This window comes from Protopterus annectens, chromosome 4.part0, assembly GCF_019279795.1.
Source record: "Protopterus annectens isolate FY-2018-M chromosome 4.part0, PAN1.0, whole genome shotgun sequence".
Lineage (NCBI taxonomy): Eukaryota > Metazoa > Chordata > Ceratodontiformes > Protopteridae > Protopterus > Protopterus annectens.
In genome coordinates this window covers 553,771,279-553,792,764 of record NC_056733.1, presented here as the reverse complement: position 1 = coordinate 553,792,764, position 21,486 = coordinate 553,771,279, and the positions used below count along the sequence as shown (strand labels likewise).

Genomic DNA, 21,486 nt, shown 5'->3' with positions numbered 1-21,486 from the left:
ATAAACTCACTCAATCCAGGCTCCAAGAATAATCCCTGTTCTGACCCAAGTAAGTTGGACCTCGAACTAGGCTCTGAATTTAACTCATTTTTCATAGAAACTATTACTACTCTCACCAAGGCATTTCCCAATAATAACCCAACTGCTCTACACTCTCCCCCTTCCAACTCACCTCACTACACCTGTTTGAACTCAAACCCATCTTCACTAACTTTATAAAAAAACTTTTGTCCAAACTTAAACCTTGTTCTAATGCTCCCGACAAAATTCCCTCTTCCTTCCTAAAATGTGCTGCTGATGGCATTGCTCTTCCAATCAGCATCATTATTAACTGATCCATAAAAGAATCATACGTCCCCAAACTTTGGTGCTCAGCTTATATTCTTCCTCTTCATAAAGGAGGCAAAAATACCAGTATCTCAAACTTTCACCCCACTGCTTGCTCTAACCAATCTCCAGAATCCTAGAAAAATGCAACTTATGCCTTTCCTGACCCAAAACAATCTTCTCACTCCTACCCAGCATGGCTTCCGTTCAGGCCATAGCACAATAACCGCTCTACTCTCTTTCCTAGAAACTGTCAATTAAGCCCGAGATTCAGGCCACTTAGTTTCTACTGTTTTACTTGATCTGTCTAAAGCCTTTGATACTGTTTCCCGCAAGCACCTTCTCTGTCATCTCTCAAACCTTAATCTCTCACATAATGCTTTATCCTGGTTCTCCAGCTATCTGTCAGACAGATCACAGACAGTAAAATGGAAGAATTCCATCTCTTCCTTCCTACCTACCCCAACTGGCATACCACAGGGATCCATCCTTGGGCCAATGCTTTTTAACATCTTCATCAATAACTTTCACACTGCTATTCCTGATGCTAAAATCATCCAGTGTGCATACAATTCAACCTTAGTCTGCTCTACCTCAAATCTCTCTGAATTGCTGACTAAAACCCAAACTGCCTTCTCAACAACTGAAAACTGGATGCGCCAAAACCACCTCTTTCAGAATGCAAATAAATCAAAGAGTCTGCTATTCCCTCCCACAAACACCCTCTCCTACGATAAAACAACTTCAAAGTCTATAGTCAAACCAACTCACGTATAGAAGTGGTCCCCTTTGCCAAACAACTTGGCATTACTGTAGATGAACACCTCAAGTTTGATATTCATATTCAACAAAATATTAAAAAAACCCACCAAAAGCTAGGTATGCTGTACACGAATAATCACTTTCTCTCCAACTCTACCAGGCAAACTCTGGCCTCGACTTATCTTCTTCCTTCCTTATTATATGGAGCCCCTCTCCTTACCAATCTGTCCTCCTCCATCACCTCTAAACTAGAAAACTGCTGCAGCAAAATCTCTAACTTTGCATCTTAATTTCAAAATACCACCCATCACTGTCTAACCCTATAATCCCTGAATTGGCTTGAACTTCCAAACTACCTAGACTATCTCTAACTCACTACTGCATATAGACCCATATTTCACCCAACAAAATGTCCCCCTCTAACTAACATCCTTCTCCCTTATACACCCAACAGAGCTCTCAGATCTGAAAATCAGAACTTAATTACTATCCATAAACCTAAATGTTCTGCTGGCCAACTTCTTCTATCTTTCTCACTAGGCAAAAAATGGAATTCCCTTCCCTCCACACTAAGAACCATACCAAAGTCAGAAAACTTCAACCCAACTATTCAAACACCTGTCCACTATATGGAAATGACCCTGCCTTTGCCCAACCTAATCAAAGGAGGTTCTCTCTCTGGTTCCCAAGCTGTACAACTCTCATAGTTATCTTCCTGTGAGCCTGTCTAAGCTCTCAACAATTTCTATAGCTTCTCTCTAAAATCTCAACAACTCCAGCCTACCCTCACACAGCCCAACCTTGTAAATATTGTAAATAGCATTCTACTGTTGATGTGTGTATGTAAAGAGTATTTATATTTTCTTAAAATGTTTGTATGTAAACTGTTTCCACACCTAACACACATCTGTTTTCCTCAAATGAAACTGTATGATCCCTACCTTCAAGCTTAATGAATTTGTTAACTATGCATGATATTGAATGCATTTATGAGTAACTATTCTACATAATATTATCTTTAATATTAACTATCAGTTGTATCTAAATTGTATAATGTATCTTGGAGCTTTTCTCCCCGGGCCTCCACAGAAATTGTGTCAGTTCAGCCCAGTGGACTTCCCCGGTAATCAAACTGCAAATAAAATAAATAAATAAATAAAATTAAGAACAAGTAGCTCTAAAGTTGTACAAATAAAACACAAATAACATATTTAAACAGACAAATGTCATAAAAATTCTAACTAAGAACTTTGCAACACCTGACTTCTATCACCCTGTGACTTAGAAGTCCAAAAGGAAATTGTATAATTTCCTCAGGCAAATGGAAACAAATGATCCAGAAATGCATACAAAAGTAAGGTAGTACTTCTCTTGGTATTTGTTTTCTGTTCCTGCTTAAGGGTCTTAGACAATATTATTTGTTTGACTTAAATTTACAAGATGTTTTTCCCACTTCTGCAATCTTTTAACTGTGTGGAAAAGGTTGAATCCAGCAAGCTAGTGTCCAAATTAGGTAATGCAATTTTTAGCTGACAAGACTGCAAATGCTTTCCCATTTGTGAAGCCAGGTTAGTTGCAAGTTTTTTGCATTTCCAGTGAAAGCAGCCATGTGTCAACATTATGTACATTTTTTTCCATTCTCCTCTATGTATTTTATGTCCTGTGAGATTCACAACAACTAGTGATTGTATTTGCTTTAACTTAATGTAGCTTCTTCACATATGCTACATAATTTGCTCACTTGCCATATATTTTAGTAAGAAAGTTGTAGAGGTGTTTGGGAGAGTAATGAGTGATTTTTTTTTTCTTTTCGTTTTTATTATTTTATTAGCACAGAAATGAAACTCTGCATCTCATTTTCTATAAAGCTAATGCTGCATCCTATAACATTTATATATGTCAAGCTGTTGTCTTCCCTAACTGTCGTTAGTCCTTATAGATCATTGCTCCAACATCATAATTCATAAATAGGAATCTTAGCTTAAGTTGTCACTGCTACCAAGATGGAAGCAATGATTAAAGAAGAAAAAAAGTGGATGCGCCATGATAAACTAGATCTTTGTGTGTATGTAATCCTTATTTGCACAACCAAATTAGTGTGTCTTATAAACAGCAAATAAATAAAATAAATATTTTAAAAAGTGCAGCACTGTTTTGTTACTGTGCAGCATGTAACATCACCGTGTATTTCTACACTCTTAGAATAAAGCACTTGCAAGCATGTTGCATTGTATCATGCAAGAGTTTGACTAAACTTTATGGAACATTAACGGAAGTGTAAGAGGATTTGCAGTATTCCCTTTTTGACAAAAAGGATGTTATTAAATCCACAAGTTTTCAAATTAACATGGTATAATTTATTCTTAAAATTTGTAATACATAAAAATACTACTCAATGCATGCCTAATCACTAATTTGCTAGTTTTAGTCATGGTGTTTCTTTCATCTAGTATTAGACCCTGATGAGATGTATGTACAGCACGTGACAGTATTGTCAGCACGTACAGTGATTCTGTGGAAAGCAGCCAGGATTACTTCACTCGATATGTGTACCATAAAAGCCCATTTTTCAAAATCAGGGTATTTTACAAAACACCATGCACAGGTATATGGGTTTGCAGTGATTATAGGGCACTATTGTCCAACCATGCTTCCTAGTGGTTTGTATTGTGGTGGGATGCTGGTCCTTAAAGGAGGTGAGACAGTCAGAATATCAGGTTGGGTGAGGTGAAACTAGGTACTTAAGTTGGAGACTGGATCATTGGTGTAGGTGTTGGCTTGCCCTCCTACATTGTTTAATTTCCATGGTAAGTAAGGAATAAGGGCCGTTTGGTCAGCTGGTCCTTCCTTTTCTTTTGGCATTGGCAAGGTGTCAGTAAATGCTGCTCAATAGTGTGAAGGACATTATAGAGTGACTGTAATTATTAAGAACGGTTAAAAAAAGGGATGACAGTGTTCCCATTTGACTCAGCATCCAGTAAGGGAACACTTTCATTATTTTTTTTTAAATGCAGGTGTTTGTATGATCAGTTTTGTGTTGATGGTATTTTCTTTTCTCTTCCAAGTTAATTTCAATTTGTTATTGTATGTAAAATTATTGTTGGCCTGACAATTAACACATTTGGTCAAATTTTGTCTCCCACCAGTCCTTACTCATAACCAGTCTATATTCTTTATTTATGAAGTATGCTAATTAAAAAGGTAAATTACAAATGAATGTTTTAATTGTTTTACAGCAAGAAAGTTCAGAAATCCATCATTACCTGAAACATTGAAGTCTAACTCACAGGGTTCAGAAAACATGGCATTACAGACATAGGAAGTAGCCAATTCCTTGTCCATGGGAACTCTGTACAAAAGTAGCTGGTACAAGGAATACATGCAAGCATAAAATGAAAAGTAGCTAGAAGGGGTGAAGCCATTCAAGTAATAGAAATGTACTCATTTAAAGATTGCAAGAACGATTACATGTTTTTATCTTGATGTAATGAGAGGAAGCATAGATTTTCTAAGAATATTATCATAGTCCCTAACCGGGAACACATTATATGTATCTTTCAAATGTATTAATTCACTTAAACCCAGAAAACATTTGCCAGTTCTGTGCTATCTGAATAATCTGCTCTACTAAATATCAGTAGCCTTATTCCGTTAAGTAGTAAAAATGCTGTGACTTATACTGCAGCTAGTACTAGAGCTAGCAGTTAGGTTAGACCTTCTGTGATGTATTTTGCAGATAATCAGTTAACAGTTGTATACTGTAGAAGTGATTTTATTTTAAATTTACCTTTTACTTAAGTGACTACATTTAGAAAAATGAACATTTTCCACATCTGTCAGTCTTATCCTTGAGAAGTAAGCAGCAAAACCTGTGTGGGCTTGGTGCTTCCAATATGAGCTGCCATGCTACAATTCAGCATAACTGGTTATAAAATTAAACCAAAGACAAAAAATTAAAGCAAAGTATTTTTTATAAGGGGGCAAGCCTCCCTGCCTACCTCATTTGAGAGCAACCCCCCCCCCCACAAACTTATGTATACCAACTCCATGGCACAGTCATGAAGAAGGGAGATATCTCCCAAAAGAACAGAATCATGGCTTTTGCACACTTAGAAACCACACCAGCGGTGATGTCCTGAGGGGAACATTGATCAGGGAGCTGAACTTCACCGAGTAGTGAGTCAGTACCTTGTCCAGTTTGCACTGAACAAGCTGTGCAGAAGCTGAGCTGGGCAAAAACCAAAAAATTGTCTTAGAAAAATAGATGACAACTGTTGTGGCATTTTAAATCCATCCATCCATCCATCCATCCATCCATCCATCCATCCATCCACAACCCCTTTTTCCCATTTTTACATACAGGGTCAGGGTGGCACTTCAGCAGTGAAAATCAACTAGAGCCAAGCTTTACACCATTAGCTGGCTAGCCCTGTCATGGTAGTTCTTCCACACCACACAATCACATGTGCACTCACACCTGTCCTGTGAGTATCCAGTCCACCTACTGCAGGTCATTCAAATGTAGGAGGAGACCAGAGTACCTGGAAAAAAAACTATGCAAACACAGGGAGGTCAAGCAGTCAGACTTAATTTCTTGCTGTAGATTTGCTTAGATCATTCAGATGACTCTGTGTCAAATGATCCCACATTATGTTGTTAGCAAGGGATACAAAACATTATCAGTATCTTTAACTGCAGGGCACACAGGGTAAGTCTCGGTGGTTAAAAGCACTGAGTAAGCAAAAAGTAAAACAGCAGACTAGATACAGAAAGGTATGCATGGGAAATCATTTAAGATCAAGTACCCAGACTTTTTCTTTTAACACACTTTGCTACTACTAGGGTTTTGTGCATTATTAACAAACACTGAAATAGCAGTCTGTGTAAGCCAGAACCATTTTGTATTTTGCTGTATAGCAGAACTGAATGAAAATTGTTCTGACTAAAGATGTATTTTTATCTCACCATTAAAAAAACACAATAATATTGACAAGTGGATATTGAAATCTTTAGCTAGGATCATATAGATAGGTTGTGTTCATATTATATGATTGAACGTTAGAAATAGCGAACTTTCTATTATCGAACCCAAATGCACGAAACCACAAAATTTCGAAGGAACGGATCAGCAAATTTTTTCCCAGTGAAAAAATTTGCTGATCCCAAAAAAAAAAAAAGTACAGGCTTCACCACCCCCCACCTTAAATATACCAATTTTGAGATTGCACCACAGTGATGAAAACAGCAAAGTCTGGTATTCTATGGTTTAGTGCATTTGGGTTTGACAAATGAGCTTTTGCTATTTGTAGCGTTTGCTCATGTAATAGGAACCCGATAGGTTTGCTCTGTTTTCAGTGGCCCAGAGTGGGGTGGTTTTAACTAAACATGAAATTTTGAAACACAGTGTCTATTAGTAGTGATCAGAGAGGATAGTGAACTCCTTAACCTATCCCTGGCTCACCACACCAGTTAAATAATAAACCCATGTTCATTATATGTTATTTTCTGGTGAAGTTCGACTGGAAACTTTGCAACAAACTAAAAGTGATCAAAATGTGATTTAAATGAATAAAAGACTGACGAAAACATCGAGAATAGCTTAGTGTGTATGTTCCTTCCAAAACAGCAAAAGTTTCTTAAGCTTTTAAATAGTTGCTTATACTTTTACACTAGAGGTGTTATGAAAATAAAGAACGTATTTTCAGAAACTGATTTTTATGTTATTTTATATCATAGTAACACACCAGATAAAATATCAGTTTTGTGTAACATTTAGATAAAAGGCAATATGCTTTTTTACTGCAGTATCTTGACTTTTGTCTTTTTCATATTTTTCACAAGAGTCAACTGCCAAAATTATATGAGTATGGTTAAAAAAAAACCCTCTTGGAAAAACTTCAAGGTGTGAGGTGAATTATCAGGCCATTCATTTTGCAGCTCGGTTTAATTTAGCACCTCACAAATTCGGATAAGTGTATGTGTTAGTACGTATGATGATTTCCATACTTCTTACTTGCTAAACACAAACGCTGTGCAGCTTTAGTCTGTAGACAAGGTTTCATTAATGTGAATTCCCTGCAAGTTCAATAACTAACACATCTCATGAGCAAACATTTCATTACCTGCTTTTCTACCTCTCACTTAAATGGAACAAAGTTCTTTCTAAACTGTAGCCAACACATCACAGAATTAAAATAAACGCTAATTTGATATTCTACAGTTAATTTATTTTATGTATAACAATGTTGCCACAGTAACCATTGTATGTTTAAGTTGTGTTTAAGTTGTGTTTGATGTTGAAAGCATGATGTAAGCCACGATGAAATAATTTACCTCAGGAGACATACAGATCCTTTGAACCTGACAGTGCACAAACAAAGCAAGGATGAGGGGAAAAAAACTTGTTACATGCATTTTAATTATTTTTGCTCATATTTATCTGACAACGGTTGGAGCCAGTACTTGTTGCATTATGTGTTGTTTCTGCAGAAGAACAAAGAACATTGCAATGAGAGTGTAAAGGTACAGCTGAATTCAACAAGGCGATTAATTTCTGTTTACTTCTAACTACTATACCTGGTGGTTGTTGAAATAGGACATGTAATAAACTAGCAAAAATTTGAAATTTGGCACATTAGATTGTGACAAACTTTAGCAGAAATATGTCTATAACTTAATGGAGATGTCAGGCAGAAAGATTTATTTGTCTTTCCTTGCTTCTCTATGAATGGAATATTTTTTTTTCATTTATGTGTCTTTTTTGTTTCAAACCTCCCCCTAGTGGTGTTCAGCCCATTCATTCCACCTACATGGGGTATCCCAAGTGTGGCAGGGAAGTTACAGTAGAGCAGAGTTCCATCGTCAAGGCAGCCATGGAGGAAGTAGGCGACGTTGCCAGCATCATGGTAATGAGGCCATTTCTGTTAAGACACTAACCCTGCTCTTGGTGACTGACATGAGCATCTGTTTCACTGCAGGGCATTTTACACCCTCCACATGGTTGTGTCTGCTTTTACTCACATTCTAATGAGGGCTACTGCCACTGGCCATTACAGTGCTGTGCAAAGCTCCACGTGCATGGTGGTGACTGGTCAAATGAAAACACTAATCCTGCCACAAAGGATGGATGAGTAGATGTCTGTTGCTCAATGCCACCCTTCCCCACCTTGCCTTTACAGCAACGGATCCATTGTTTGAGATGAGATCTTCTCAGTTGCAGTCAGAGCATTATCCCTCTATGCCACAGAACTCGGCCCTGTTATCCCTCTATGCCACAGAACCCGGCCGTGTTATACCTCTATGCCACAGAACCCAGCCATGTTATCCCTCTATGCCACAGAACCCACCCGTGTTATCCCACTATGCCACAGAACCCAGCCGTGTTATCCCTCTATGCCACAGAACCCGGCTGTGTTATCCCTCTATGCTACAGAACCCGGCCGTGTTATCCCTCTATGCCACAGAACCCGGCTGTGAAATTATTTTCTAGATGGCAGTGATGTAAAAGAGTAAATAAGAGTCCCGTTATTTACTGAGAAGCATTACTCTAAGATTGAAATTCTCCTGAGCAAAAACATTTGGCCTGTGCAAAGTATTTTTAAGTTCCTCATTCATGTTGCTTATTCCTATATGCTAGAGCTAGTGTCAGTTATCCACAGTGTGTGTGACAGTATGAGTGATGACTAGTTGTGATAATGTTAGGCTAAATGATAATTCTGTTTTGCTTGAGAGTAACACAACAATGAGTTTCATTGTGTAGGACTATATAGAATTTTACTATTTTGTTATAACATTGCTCCAATGGGCTGTTTTGGACTATTTGTTAGTTAATAAATGTAGGACATGCATAGAGAAGGGGTGGAGTACAAAAATTCAAGCAGTATATTTTCTTACATTGTTTGTCAGGAATGGTTTGGCCATACAGAGTGTATTTTTGACTGCCTCTGTTATGTGCTAATCAAATGTCCTGTTTTTGTCAATGATAATACCTAGTAACTTAAAGCAGGATACTAGTTCTGTTTGTTTATGGAGGTTAGGGCAAAGACCATTTTCAGAAAAGAGAGTTGAATGAGGGTAAATTGCATAGGTTTTGGTTTTTGTGCTTTAAAAGTACTTGTAAGCCTGACAGCCTTGCCTCAACCGATATGAGAGATTCCTAGGTTAACTGTTGCAATTTCTCCAGGTTCTTGGTAGTGCAGATGAGGGGTGAGTCATCTAGATAGTGGATTGCAGTGTATTATTACTTGCTTGCTGAGTGGAGGCCATTTACAAATATGTTGAATAGGAGACAGATGAGACTAGATCCTTGGAGGACACCTACATATATAGAGAGAAAAGGGGAGATGCCATTTTGCTATTTGACCACCTGTTGTTTATTGGATAGATTCTTGACAGAACTGATGGAAATAGTTCTTGAAAACAATTTTTTATATATGAACGAAGAATATTACAGACAAAAAACTGGTGTGACCATGGGGGCAAGGTGTGCCCCAATATATGCAAACCTGGTTTTAACACACTGGGAGACAGAGTATGTTTTTACATCTGCGTTTTGGAATAAAATTGTTGTTTATTTAAGGTATTTGGATGATATACTGATTGTTTGGAAGGGTAGTAAGGAAGAATTTGTTGAATTTGTAGAATATTTAGGTAAGACATCTAGTTTTCTTAAATTTACCAATCAAATATACAACAATGATTGTGCATTTTTGGATATAGTTTTTTCATTCCAGAATAATAACATAGAATCTAATATATTTAGGAAAAAGACTTTCTCAAACTCTTTTTTACACTTTGACAGCTGTCATCCATATTACCAAAAGAAAAACTTAGTTAAGGGTCAGATGGTGAGGCTGTCCAGAATTATTAGCAACGATGAAGCATTTAATTTGGAGATGGAAAAACTATCTAAGATGTTTTTGGACAGGGGTTATCCAAATGACTTTGTTTTTAATGTTAAGAAAGAGATTAATGTTAAAAGACATTCATTATACAGACCCATTATTATATTTGGTGTCAGTAACACAATCGAAGATAAAAAAGCTAAGTCTAGACAGGACACCTTTATATTACCTTACAATGAAACATCTCCTGAAATTGCGAGCATTATACATGAAATTTGGAATAGTGTTATTAGTAACAATGGAGAAGTATCGGAAGTGGTGGGCACATATCCTAAGATCACATATAGTAGAGGTAGAAATCTGAAAGATATTTTTGAAACTAGTACCAATAGTGACAATTTCAAAAGGTCAAGAATGAGTAAATGTGGAGCATGTCAGTTTTGCAAATACATTAACGATGGCCCTTACGTTGCTATAACGAATTTTGGAAAAACAATCAGATGTCCGGGCCACGGTAATTGTAATTCAACTATGGTGGTTTATGTTGCTACTTGCTCCACATGTCAAGCTTTCTATGTTGGTAAAACAATTAGAAAGCTCAGAGTACGTATAGCAGAACACGTCAGAGATATTAAAAAACACAAAAATACCAGTGCCTTATACAATCACAGTGTCAAATGTGCAAATTTCAAGAGATTTCTATTCTTTATTATTGACAGAACTCCACACAATGTACAGAAGGGGGGTGATGAAAAAGTCATTTTGGAAGCCAAAGAATGCCTTTGGCAACTTAGGCTTAATGCCTGTATGCTGCCAGGCATCAACGATTCTGTTTCTATTTCTAGTGTACTCAAATTAAAATCATATTTTATTTAAGTATGATTTAAACATTTTTAATATTATAAATTTTGATCTATGACCATTTTGTAATTTTTTAACAATTGATTATTACTGGAAAAACATGTTATTGAAGAATGGACTTATACACATATATTTATATATATATATTTATTTATTTATTTCATTATAAATAAATTAAATACAAGTATAATTTATTCAAGATATTACTGATGTAGATGGATCGTGGAAGTGTTACACACTACTTATTTCACAATTCACAATTCATAATATATATTTAATAATTTATATTTTTAGAATATGTATATGAATTTTATATTTTAAATATGTGTACAATATGTGTAGAACCTGTGAGATCTATATCTTGTGAGATCAACAGCATGTTATAATTTCGGCTTTTATGTCTGCTGTTTTATGCTTTTATCTGTTAAACTTTTTTATCTGTCAAATAATTTTCATCTGTTAAATACTGGCAAACACTGTTAATTTTGATTAATCTTTATTTATATTTAGTGTTTATCAAATAATTACTAGAAAATGAAAGTTATGTTTTATTTAAGGTTTACAGTATTGGACACACGTTTTGGGACTCCGAAAAATTTTCAGTGTTTTACACTGTTCTCTAGATGTTTCTTTTATACTGTTTCTCCAGTGTCTTACTAGTAATTATGTTATTATACAATTACATCATTAACCAATTAATCAATTATTCATTTAATTCCAACTATATAAAGGATGGCTTTTTAGTGAAGAATTTGTACTCTGAAGATGCCCTATATGATTGTGGGTGAAAGCGCTTAGTACGGAGAATTGTTGTCGCATTATTGTATTTTTTATTTTTATTTCATTAAAAAGTGGAACCAACAAACCAGTTTTCTAACGGGTTATTGAATGACTTGTCAGCTTACTAGTTGTTCCAATATATATCTTATTGGATAAGTGGCTAACAAACCAGTAGAGAGCTTTTGAGTGTTGGCCTAAGGGAGACAGTTTGTGGATCTGTGTTACTTGGGGAAACAGTGTCAAATGCTTTTGGAGAGGTCAAGAAGTAATGCTGACCCTAGGTTTTGCTGCTCCTATTCTGGTTTCCAGAAGTTACAAAGTTGGAGAGGTTGGTATAAGTACTGCAATTGGGTGTACACCTTGTTGAGTAGGTGATAGCAGGTTATTGTGTACGATGAAGGTAAGTAATTGTGTTTGAATAGATTGCTCAACTACATTTGATAATGGAGATAGTATGGCTATGGGTCTGTAAGTAGACAAATCAATGGAGTTGTCAAAAGATGTAAGATTTTTTTCCTATATAGCAAGGATGTAGCTTTCCTTGATGGTAATAATATTTTATTCCAATGTGGGAAGGTAAACATCTTCTCTGAAGTACTGCATTCTGGGAAGCCACTGATGTAGGGCAGCATAAGGAAGAGCAACACCCCCTCATATTCGCAGGGGCAATGATTCCTGGGCTTAATTAACACAAATACCCATGACCAGACGTTCAAACATACTGGCCCTGGTACTCACCCATATATTACAGTGCTGAACTCCCCCACTGTGTCACATCCTCACCATTCCAAAGCAAACTACACCCTATTAAATTATAGTTTATCAAAATTCATTGCCCCCACCCAACTTTAGATTCATAACAAAATATGCAGAATTGTTTACAGAGACCCTGTACAACCACATACATGGCTGTATAGAAGATGCTGTACCTACTAGAAGTAAGCTCAAAGCAAACTCTAAAATCAAGCCACAGTGGTGGAATCCCAACTATATTAGCGTATATAATAAAAGGAAACAAGTCATGCCTAAAATCAGGAAGAACAACTCCCATAGTGATAGGAGCTGTACTATTGAACTAAACAGGAAAATAATTAAGTCCAACAAGGTCAATTACAAGGTCAAGATAGCCTCACTAGCTAAAGACAGCCACAAGGCCTTCTACAGCTATGTCCGAAACCTCAAAGGTTGCATCCATCAGTGTGCTGATGGATGCCACCTTTGATCAGTGTGCTGAACTGGTGGTCAATGGTGCCACCTTAACTGAGCAGAATGAGACAGTGAATTTGCTGGCTGACAAGTTCAATTCAGACTTCATCCCCAAACTCCCTCTCTGCCTCCCTCAGTAAAATACCTACTAGCATAGCCCCCCCCCCCCCCATCTATTAACAGGAAGCAGGTCCCGGCGGTGCTTGCTAAGTTCAAAAGGCCAAAAACAGCTTCAATGGGCATGATAATATCCAGGGAGGTCTCCTGAATAGCTGAAACATGACCTATCAGAACCACTTGAGTCACTTTTCAATTATAACTTCAAAGCATGCTTTGCACCGTGAGATGGAGTACTGCAACAGTTATCCCACTTCACAAGGGTGGACCATCAACTGACTTCAGAAACTACAGACCTATTAGTCTGACTAGTCTAACATGCAGAGCCATGGAAAGAAGTATCATGGAAACAACCAACAAAGATATAGGCAACCTTCAGATCGTGGACCCAACCCAGTTTTGATCTGTTAAGGGAAGATCATGCCTACTAAACCTTGTGGACTTCTTTGAGAAGGTCACCAATGCAGCAAAGGGGAAAATGGTGCGTACCACATATGTGGACCTGCTAAGGCATTCAGTAATATACTCCACTCAAGTGTAGTTGACAAGCTCACACAACTGGCCGTAAACCCTTTCATAACTTGCTTGATTGTCATCTGGCTCACAGACAGGACCCAGAAAGTTAGGATTGGTGATACCACTTCCACTAAGAGACTGGTCACTACTGAGGCACCTCGGAGCTCCATACTGGGACTGCTGTTATTTGGTATCTGCTTCTTTGTGATAAAGGCTAATGTCAAGGGCATTTGGCTTACCAAGTTCACAGATGACTGAAAATTGGGAGCTATCATAGACTCTCCTATGACACAAACATATTACAAGAGGGTCTAACACAGACCAATTAATGGTGCCAAAGTCAATTACTAAAGCTCAATGTGAAGAAACACATTATAGTGCCTTTTGGGAAAACTGCTATCTAGGCTAATTACTCCATTGATAAGACACCCTTAAGAGTTGACCCAGTAGTCAGGGATCTGGGAACATATGTAGGCAGTAATGTGGTATTTGACCAGTATGTAGCCAAGGTAGTAAGAAAATCATTCTATGTTTTCCAACCTAAAAGTAAAAGCATGGCATCCAGGTCCAAGGAAGTCATAGTGCAAAGCGCAAGTTTATTGAGACTTTATAAGACACATCATTGAGTGTAATGGCCCCTTCGGTATGTGCCTGACCAAACATGTACAACAGTTGGGATGTCCACAAAGGTCCTTTACCAGGGTATAAACACATTGTCCTGCAGAGATCATTTAAAAGTCCTATCGGTAAACTCTTTCTATACAGGTTACGTACAGGGGATCAATGCCTGGGATGCAAAGCATTTTTAGATTCAGCTCTGATGGACTTTTGCTCACCCGCAAAGTGAGCCAAGGACTTAAATTTTGCTTGTGCCTTAAGTAAGATATTTTAGCGAGACAGATATGTGTCTCACATGATCCCCATGCTCTGGAACAGGACCCCCACCCACATCAGAGTCTATCACTAACCCTATTTAAGTGTAACCTTGACCAACGGATGGGAAATCGAAAATTCACCCCATGTCTGGCTCCCATGTCTCAGATGGACAGAGGCATACAGTAATGCCCATACTAACATACCCCCCCAACATAACCTCTAGAAACTTCCTAATTAACATACCCCCTCCTTATAAACACCCATGATACATAGGGACACAAATGGTTTGTTTGCACAGCTAGTCTTATAAAGGCCCAGGTGGTTGTTAGCCTAATATATAACTCTGAACCTATGAATCAGTTTCACTGGCATACAAAAAAATCACTCACAAGAGCAACAGATACCAGATGATCTCCTATTTTATCTTTACATTCTCATTGTTAAGGTGCATCAATCTCTATGCATTTTGATAGTGTTCTTACATCACTACTGAGGTTGTATCCCATGCATCCACCAACCTTTCAGTGAAGAAATACTTCTCCTGTGTTCTTTATTTTTTGCCTCCTACGAAGCTTATATTTATCTCAGTGCCTACGGTTCTCATCTAAATTAAGGCAGTAAATATCTCATGTAATAAATGCTGTAAAATAAAATAAAAAAAACATCCAACAGACTGAACTGGAATAATGGAGTGAAAAATGAAAGTAAATCAAATAATATAAATAAACAAAGACTGCACATTCATGGGCATGGAGGTTAGTGGGTACATCTGTTGATTATCCTGCTCTGTTCTTGGCTTTTTTACCTGCTGCTCACTATCTGCATGCCCTCCCTATGTATGCAGGGGATTTTTCTCTGTGCTCTAGCTGTAACACTTGTTGCAGGAGAGCAATGTTTCTTTCACACTAAAATTGAAGGTCAAGTGTATTTCCTAAGTCCAATTGGGAAGACAAAAGTATTATTGTCAGAAGGTCTGAATATGGAACTAAGTGCTGCAGCTGTGAAATATTCGTTTTGTTTTATAATACGTTTTATTTTATTTGCTTTTGTTTACTGGGAAAGTCCTACTGGTTACATTGCCCATTTTCAGAAGATGCTTAGAAAGAAAAGATGTACTATATTGCAAAGTTTAAACAAACTCTAACTAAAGATTTACAAAAATAGTGGAATTCATTAAAATGAAATCCATCTGCTACCCCTTTTCTGCCATTTTTGCACTTGGGGTTGGGCCATTACATCAACAGTGACAATCATTTAGAGCCAGTGTTCACACTGCCTGTTAAACAGGAAGTGTCTCACAAAGTTATAGATTGTACTAAGCTGTGAGAAGTAACATGGCTGCACATTACAAAACATTGTTGAAACAGGAAGTTATATATGTAAATGTAATGGCATCAGTTAGCAGTAGAGAGTAGTAAAATTATAGGTGCCAAAATAATGTGATATGCATCTATATCCATGCTGATATGTAAGTTGATAAGAGAACAATAAAGCATATATTTCTCATGGGAAGAGTACAATAAACTCATTTCCGTAGACATGAAACGCTGATTGTGAATAAATGGGTTATTAAAGATGAACAGGTAGTTTGGCACTTTTATCCTGGGAAGGAAGAACATTCACAGAATCTAGTACAATTTACATGTAAATCCCAAAAAACAGGAAAGGACAAACTAAAAATCAAACTTATTCATTAAAGTAGTTTGAAGATTTGTGAAAAAAAAACTGCTGATGCATACATCAGGGTTGGAAGTAAGAGAGATATTGTAGTTATATTCCTACTGTGAGATATGGCCTGACTTTGTAAAGTAGCCCTAATTTCCAGCAAGTTTTTTGGACAAGGTCATTGATGTGTTGGCCAAATTTAAGTTTGTCATCTATAATGATGAAACCCAATAACTTGGTACATGTGAATGATAATGTTTTGGTGTTAAATGAAACTATAGCACAGTGCTAGTTGATGGAAGTTACTAGAGGTAAATTATGTGATATGATGATTTAACAGTACATGTGTGATGCCCCAGCACTGGTCCAGTAATCAAGGAGCCTAAATCCATACCACTTGCAACAGTGGGGGATGTACACACTGGGAGGATGACAAGTACACACACAATAAACTGCAATTTCCCTTAAGAGCACACAGAGACCACAGTCAGTCTGGGGCTGGTTTCTCCCTCTCTCTCCAGATCCCCAATAAGACTCCCCACTAGCACAGTTATAGGGTTGAGTTCTCAGCTGAGTGGCCAAACTAAGACATCCAGTACCCTCTCTTTCCAGCCAGTGTTTCTTGTCCCTGCCCAAGTAGCTGACACACACACACTGAGGTTTGATTTACACACACACACACACACACACACACACACACACACACACACACACACACACACACCTGGGAAAGGGTAGCACAGGTTTACTAGCTATGCTCCCTTTTGCCCAGACTATGAGGTAGTTATCACTGCCACCAGCCAACTCCTTATCAGCTACTTTAAGGCCTTTAACAAAGGGTGTCCAATCTTACTGTGTAATGTTACTATCAATACAAATGGTAGTTTGACCAAGAGCAAGACTATTAGGAGTGGCCTACACAATGTCACCAAATAGATATGTGAGTACTTTAAGAGCTTAAATATCTCTAGATAGATCAGCCACAATTGAAAGGTTTAAATATATTTAATAATAGATAATACAAGAACAAGACAATACTAAATATATATGTACAGTGATATCAGAGTTCAAAGTCACAGGAAATATTTAAAACAACTGGGCTGGCAGTATCTCCTTTTGTTGCAGTTCTATATAAATCATATTAATATTCACAAATGGCATACAATTATTTACAACATTCTAGATAGCTGAGCTGGCAGTATCTCCTTTTGTTACATTTCTATTCAACTAATATTAATATTCACAAATGGCATACAATTATTTACAAAATTCCAGAAAGCTGGGCTGGCATATTTCCTTTTGTGACAACATGATCAATAAGTACGTATGTCACTATATAACTATTCAGTGTTCATGATTTGTCATTCATGTCATCCAGGTTATATTCCATAAGGAATAAACTCAAACATACTCTCGCCTAAAAAAGATGATGGCAGAGAAAAGAGGGGCTGATGACAGCCAAAAAGTGCATGCTCCAGCATTATCTCTGTAAATGAAAGGTTCAGCTTGAGAGGACTAACTAACATCCAGGACTGGATGGTTGGCAATCTGTCTTGCAGGTTAGGAAAATCAAATGCATATTCTTGAGGAAAGGAGAATTAAAGATGACCATTATCAGCATAACAATGATATTGGATATCCCCGTCTTTAGTAAACTCTTTGATAAAAGAAGCAAAACTGAGTCATTTGGTATTCCATACTCATGCAGGCATCTATGAAATGACAGTCTGCTGACAACCAACTGCGATGTAAATTAATTGAGAACTGTACAGTTTAACACTGTGTACAGTCAGCTGTTCAACAAATCATGATCCAGGGTGTCAAAAATGCTGAAGATTAAGGCCAAGATGTATTGTAATCTTTGATATTTCACCACTTGGAGGTTGCTGAGTTGCTATCTAAAACTACGTGTATAAAGATAATAAGAGGCAATGCAAAGTAAAATGTAAATATAGATAAGACTATACACTTCATTCTCAGTAACCTTATAGGATCATAGGAGGTTAGTAGGCTAACATCTCCAGAACCTTTTTAAGCCTAGCCATTCATGCCCCAACCATTATGCCAACCCCCGTCTTTACTGATAATAATAAGCTTTAAAAGGGGATGACTACTTGCCAGATTAAGTGGATCCAAGGTGGGCTTCTAGACCACAGAGATAAGTGAGACTTCTTTAAGTAAAACAGAAACACTGCTTGTCATCTAAGGTATAGATAAGTATAATCTGCACAACCATTGGAATTGATTATTTATATATTGTTTGATTTATTTTTAAGTAGCCTGGTCCAAGGACACTTTTAAACCATGATCTGGACTAAAGGCAGTACAACTTTTTCAGTGATACACTCAACAACAACAAAAATAAATAAAGAGTACTTTGGCACAGAGTACATCAAACATTTCAGTGTAAAAACCTTCACAATATTGTTTTAATCATAAATTTACAAAACATAGTCTGGCACTAGATGGTTGTGTAAAATATTTGTAGAGCTGCATTTTAGAAATTAGAATTTACTCAGCTTAAAATAGCAGAGTAAAGGGATCTAGAGCAGGAATATGTGATGGCGTGGGTTCTAAATTAGTATCGGCAGTAAGTTATCATCTCATTACTGTTGTGATTTTTTATCCATCATCTCTGAAACAATGACATTTGTTAATGCTCCTCAAATAATACTTCAGGTTAATCCCTAAACCAAGAGAGATGAGCTTCATTGCTTATCGGTCAGGGATACATAGGTATATATTAAGCTAATGACCACTAGGGCCCTTATAAGTCTAGCCATTTAACACAAATGTGACCCACATATTTGATTTATATAAGGAATGATTTACTGACTGCCACTGTCCATCAGAGACATACGTGCCAGTCCAAGGGTGAGTTTGATTACCCATCCATTGGCCCAAGTTATGCTTTAAAAGAGTTATGCAAGAACTCTACTTCACATGAATGGGAATTCTCTGCGAAATGTATCTGTCTCTCCAGCATGGCCTTTTTTATGTCACAAGCAAAATTTAGCTCTTTAATTTAGTAGTTCTGATGCTGTTTGTTTTGTGGATGTGCAAAAGATTCATCAAAACAGGGTCCAGGTATGCCTGGTTCACCAGGCAAGGATCAACATATGAAGTCCATATGATACCAAATAAAGAGACATGGCTTTTAGGAGATCTTTATGGACATTTCAGTTGGTGCATGTGTTTGGTCAGGTATATACCAAAGGGGCATTATACTCTATGATGGGTCTGATGAGGGCTGCATAAAGTGGTACAATGACTTCTCTGGACCTTGATGCCATGCTCTTACTTAGAAGCTGAGCAACATAGAAGAATTTTCTTACTATCTTGGACACATGTTAGTCTGAGGCTAGGTTACTAACTACATGAGTTCCCAGATGCCTGACTAGTGAATCAACATTTAGAGGTGTTTATTGATGATGTAGTTACCTGGGGCTGGATGACTTCCCAAAAGGTACTATAATGCATTTCTTGGTATTGAGTTTTAAACCGTGGCTTTGACACCAAATGTTTTTCTGTGTTAGACCTTCCTGAAGGGTGTTATCGTCTTGGGAGGATTCAGTAACACCTCCTAGTCTGCATTCATTTAAAGACTTGGTTAGCCGGAGGCCTTTGACATTGGCTTTGACATCTGAGAAGAAGATGCCAAAAATGGAATGGACCCAGCAGAGAGCCATGGGGGACTCCACTGGTAACTGTCCTTTCTGTGGAGGTGGCCTCACTGACCCTATCCTATTGGATTTTATCCATGAGCCAGCTAGCTGTCTAGCATGTTATAAAGGGTTTGTGTCTAGTTCCATAAGTTTGTTAACAACGATTGAGTTCATGCTAGGGTATTGTAGCAAATGCTTCAGCCAGATCCAGGTAGGCAGTATGTACCATTTTTCCCCTCAGTCATTTTATCTTAATGGCCACCAGATTCAGTAAGCATGATCTTCTTTTGACAAAGCCAAACCAAAATGGATCCATTGCCTGGAGGTCTCCTATTTCTTTGTACATAATTTCCATAACTCTTTCCATGGGTTTGCAAATAAGACTAGTCAGACTTATAGGTCTGTAGTTTCTATGATCTGTTGAATGGCCTCCCTTATGAAGGGGGATTTGCAACACAGTCCTGCATTCTCATGGTGCAAAGCCTGTTTTAAGACTATAGGTCAAACGTGGCACCAGGGGTCCTGATATGTCATATTTTAGATTCCTCATGACACTTCCCATGATGTTATTGGGGCCCTTTGGACTGGTCATGATGCATCCCAGACTATCGGGGGTCATAGAGTCCATGTACTTGGCTTGAGTTTGTACAGCCAGTACATGCTCCCTAATTATAGTTGGAGGCATTACATTTCAGGGTATTTCTTTAGAAATTCTAGGTGGTGATAGGGGGTTAAAGTTGGAAACAAATTAATCCGTTAACAGGTTCACTATATCGCCGGGCTAAGTGAATGTGGCACCATTAACCACCAGATCAGCACGTTGCTGTGTGCCGTCCTTGGGGTTTCTGATGCACCTGAAGAAGGCGTTATGGTTATCTTTCTCCTAGGAGGCTATCTTAACTTCAAAGTTGGCTGTGTTTGACTGAATTAGCCCTCTTAGTTGCCTATTTAGTTTGAAGAGGGTGTTTTTCTCTTTTTAGGAATTACACTTACTGATTTTTGCCATAATGTTTTTTTTCCTTTTGTTGTATTTCCTGTTTAATTCTGTATGCCACCAGGGTAGTTTGTTTCTGGGGCTAGTTCTCAGCTTACTTCTGGTAGGTACAGCAGCCTCTATGCAGCCACTGTTATGTTCTCAGGGTTTAGGGGGGCATTGAATTTTGACAAACCATCATTTAATAAAAGGTAATTTGACTTGGAGTAGTTCCTAACTGTTACTAGTTTTACTGGGATTATAGAGTGATTTTGATTTTGAAGAGGGCAGCTTTATGGTGGAACCTTACCTGGGAGGATGAGACAGTGGAGGGGGAGGTGCAGTGCTCTCCCATATATTGAGCATGAGGTCCAATATGTTGGAGCTTCTAGTGGGTGCATTCACTATTTGGTCGAGGGTGTTTGCATTTATTAAGTCCTGGAATCTCTGTACCTGTAGATCTGAGGCCATGTAGGATTCCCAGTCTATAGAGGGGTATTTAAAATCTCCCATGAGTAGAATGTTAGACTGGATCGTAAGTTTCTCCAGTAGTTCCAAGCTTACATTGGTAGCTTCTTGGGTAATGGAGGATGACCTATAGCTAGCTAGGATATGGTTTTGTCTATGGTGAGCTGCACATGGAGGAACTCCAGCATGTCATCCTATCTGACAGCCATAGAGGTATGATTGTTATTGATGTATACTGAGACACTTTCACCTTTAGCTCTTGTCTGTGCAGCTACTAGTCTAAAAGTCTGGAAGACACTGAAACCTTGGTAAGATATGATAATTTGCTGGAGCTACTATGCTGGGTCAAGCATTCTGTAATATAATCTTTCAGTTTATAAGTAGTGACTTATATATTTAGTCTGTGTCTAAGTAGGGGAACTGTTTT

General features: G+C 37.7%; 1 protein-coding gene across 1 annotated transcript in view; it reads left to right on the top strand.

Annotated features, from left to right (window-relative positions):
- GRK3 (G protein-coupled receptor kinase 3) overlaps window positions 1-21,486 on the top strand; it is a 2,112,642-nt gene that overhangs the window by 748,583 nt on the left and 1,342,573 nt on the right. The window lies entirely within an intron of this gene.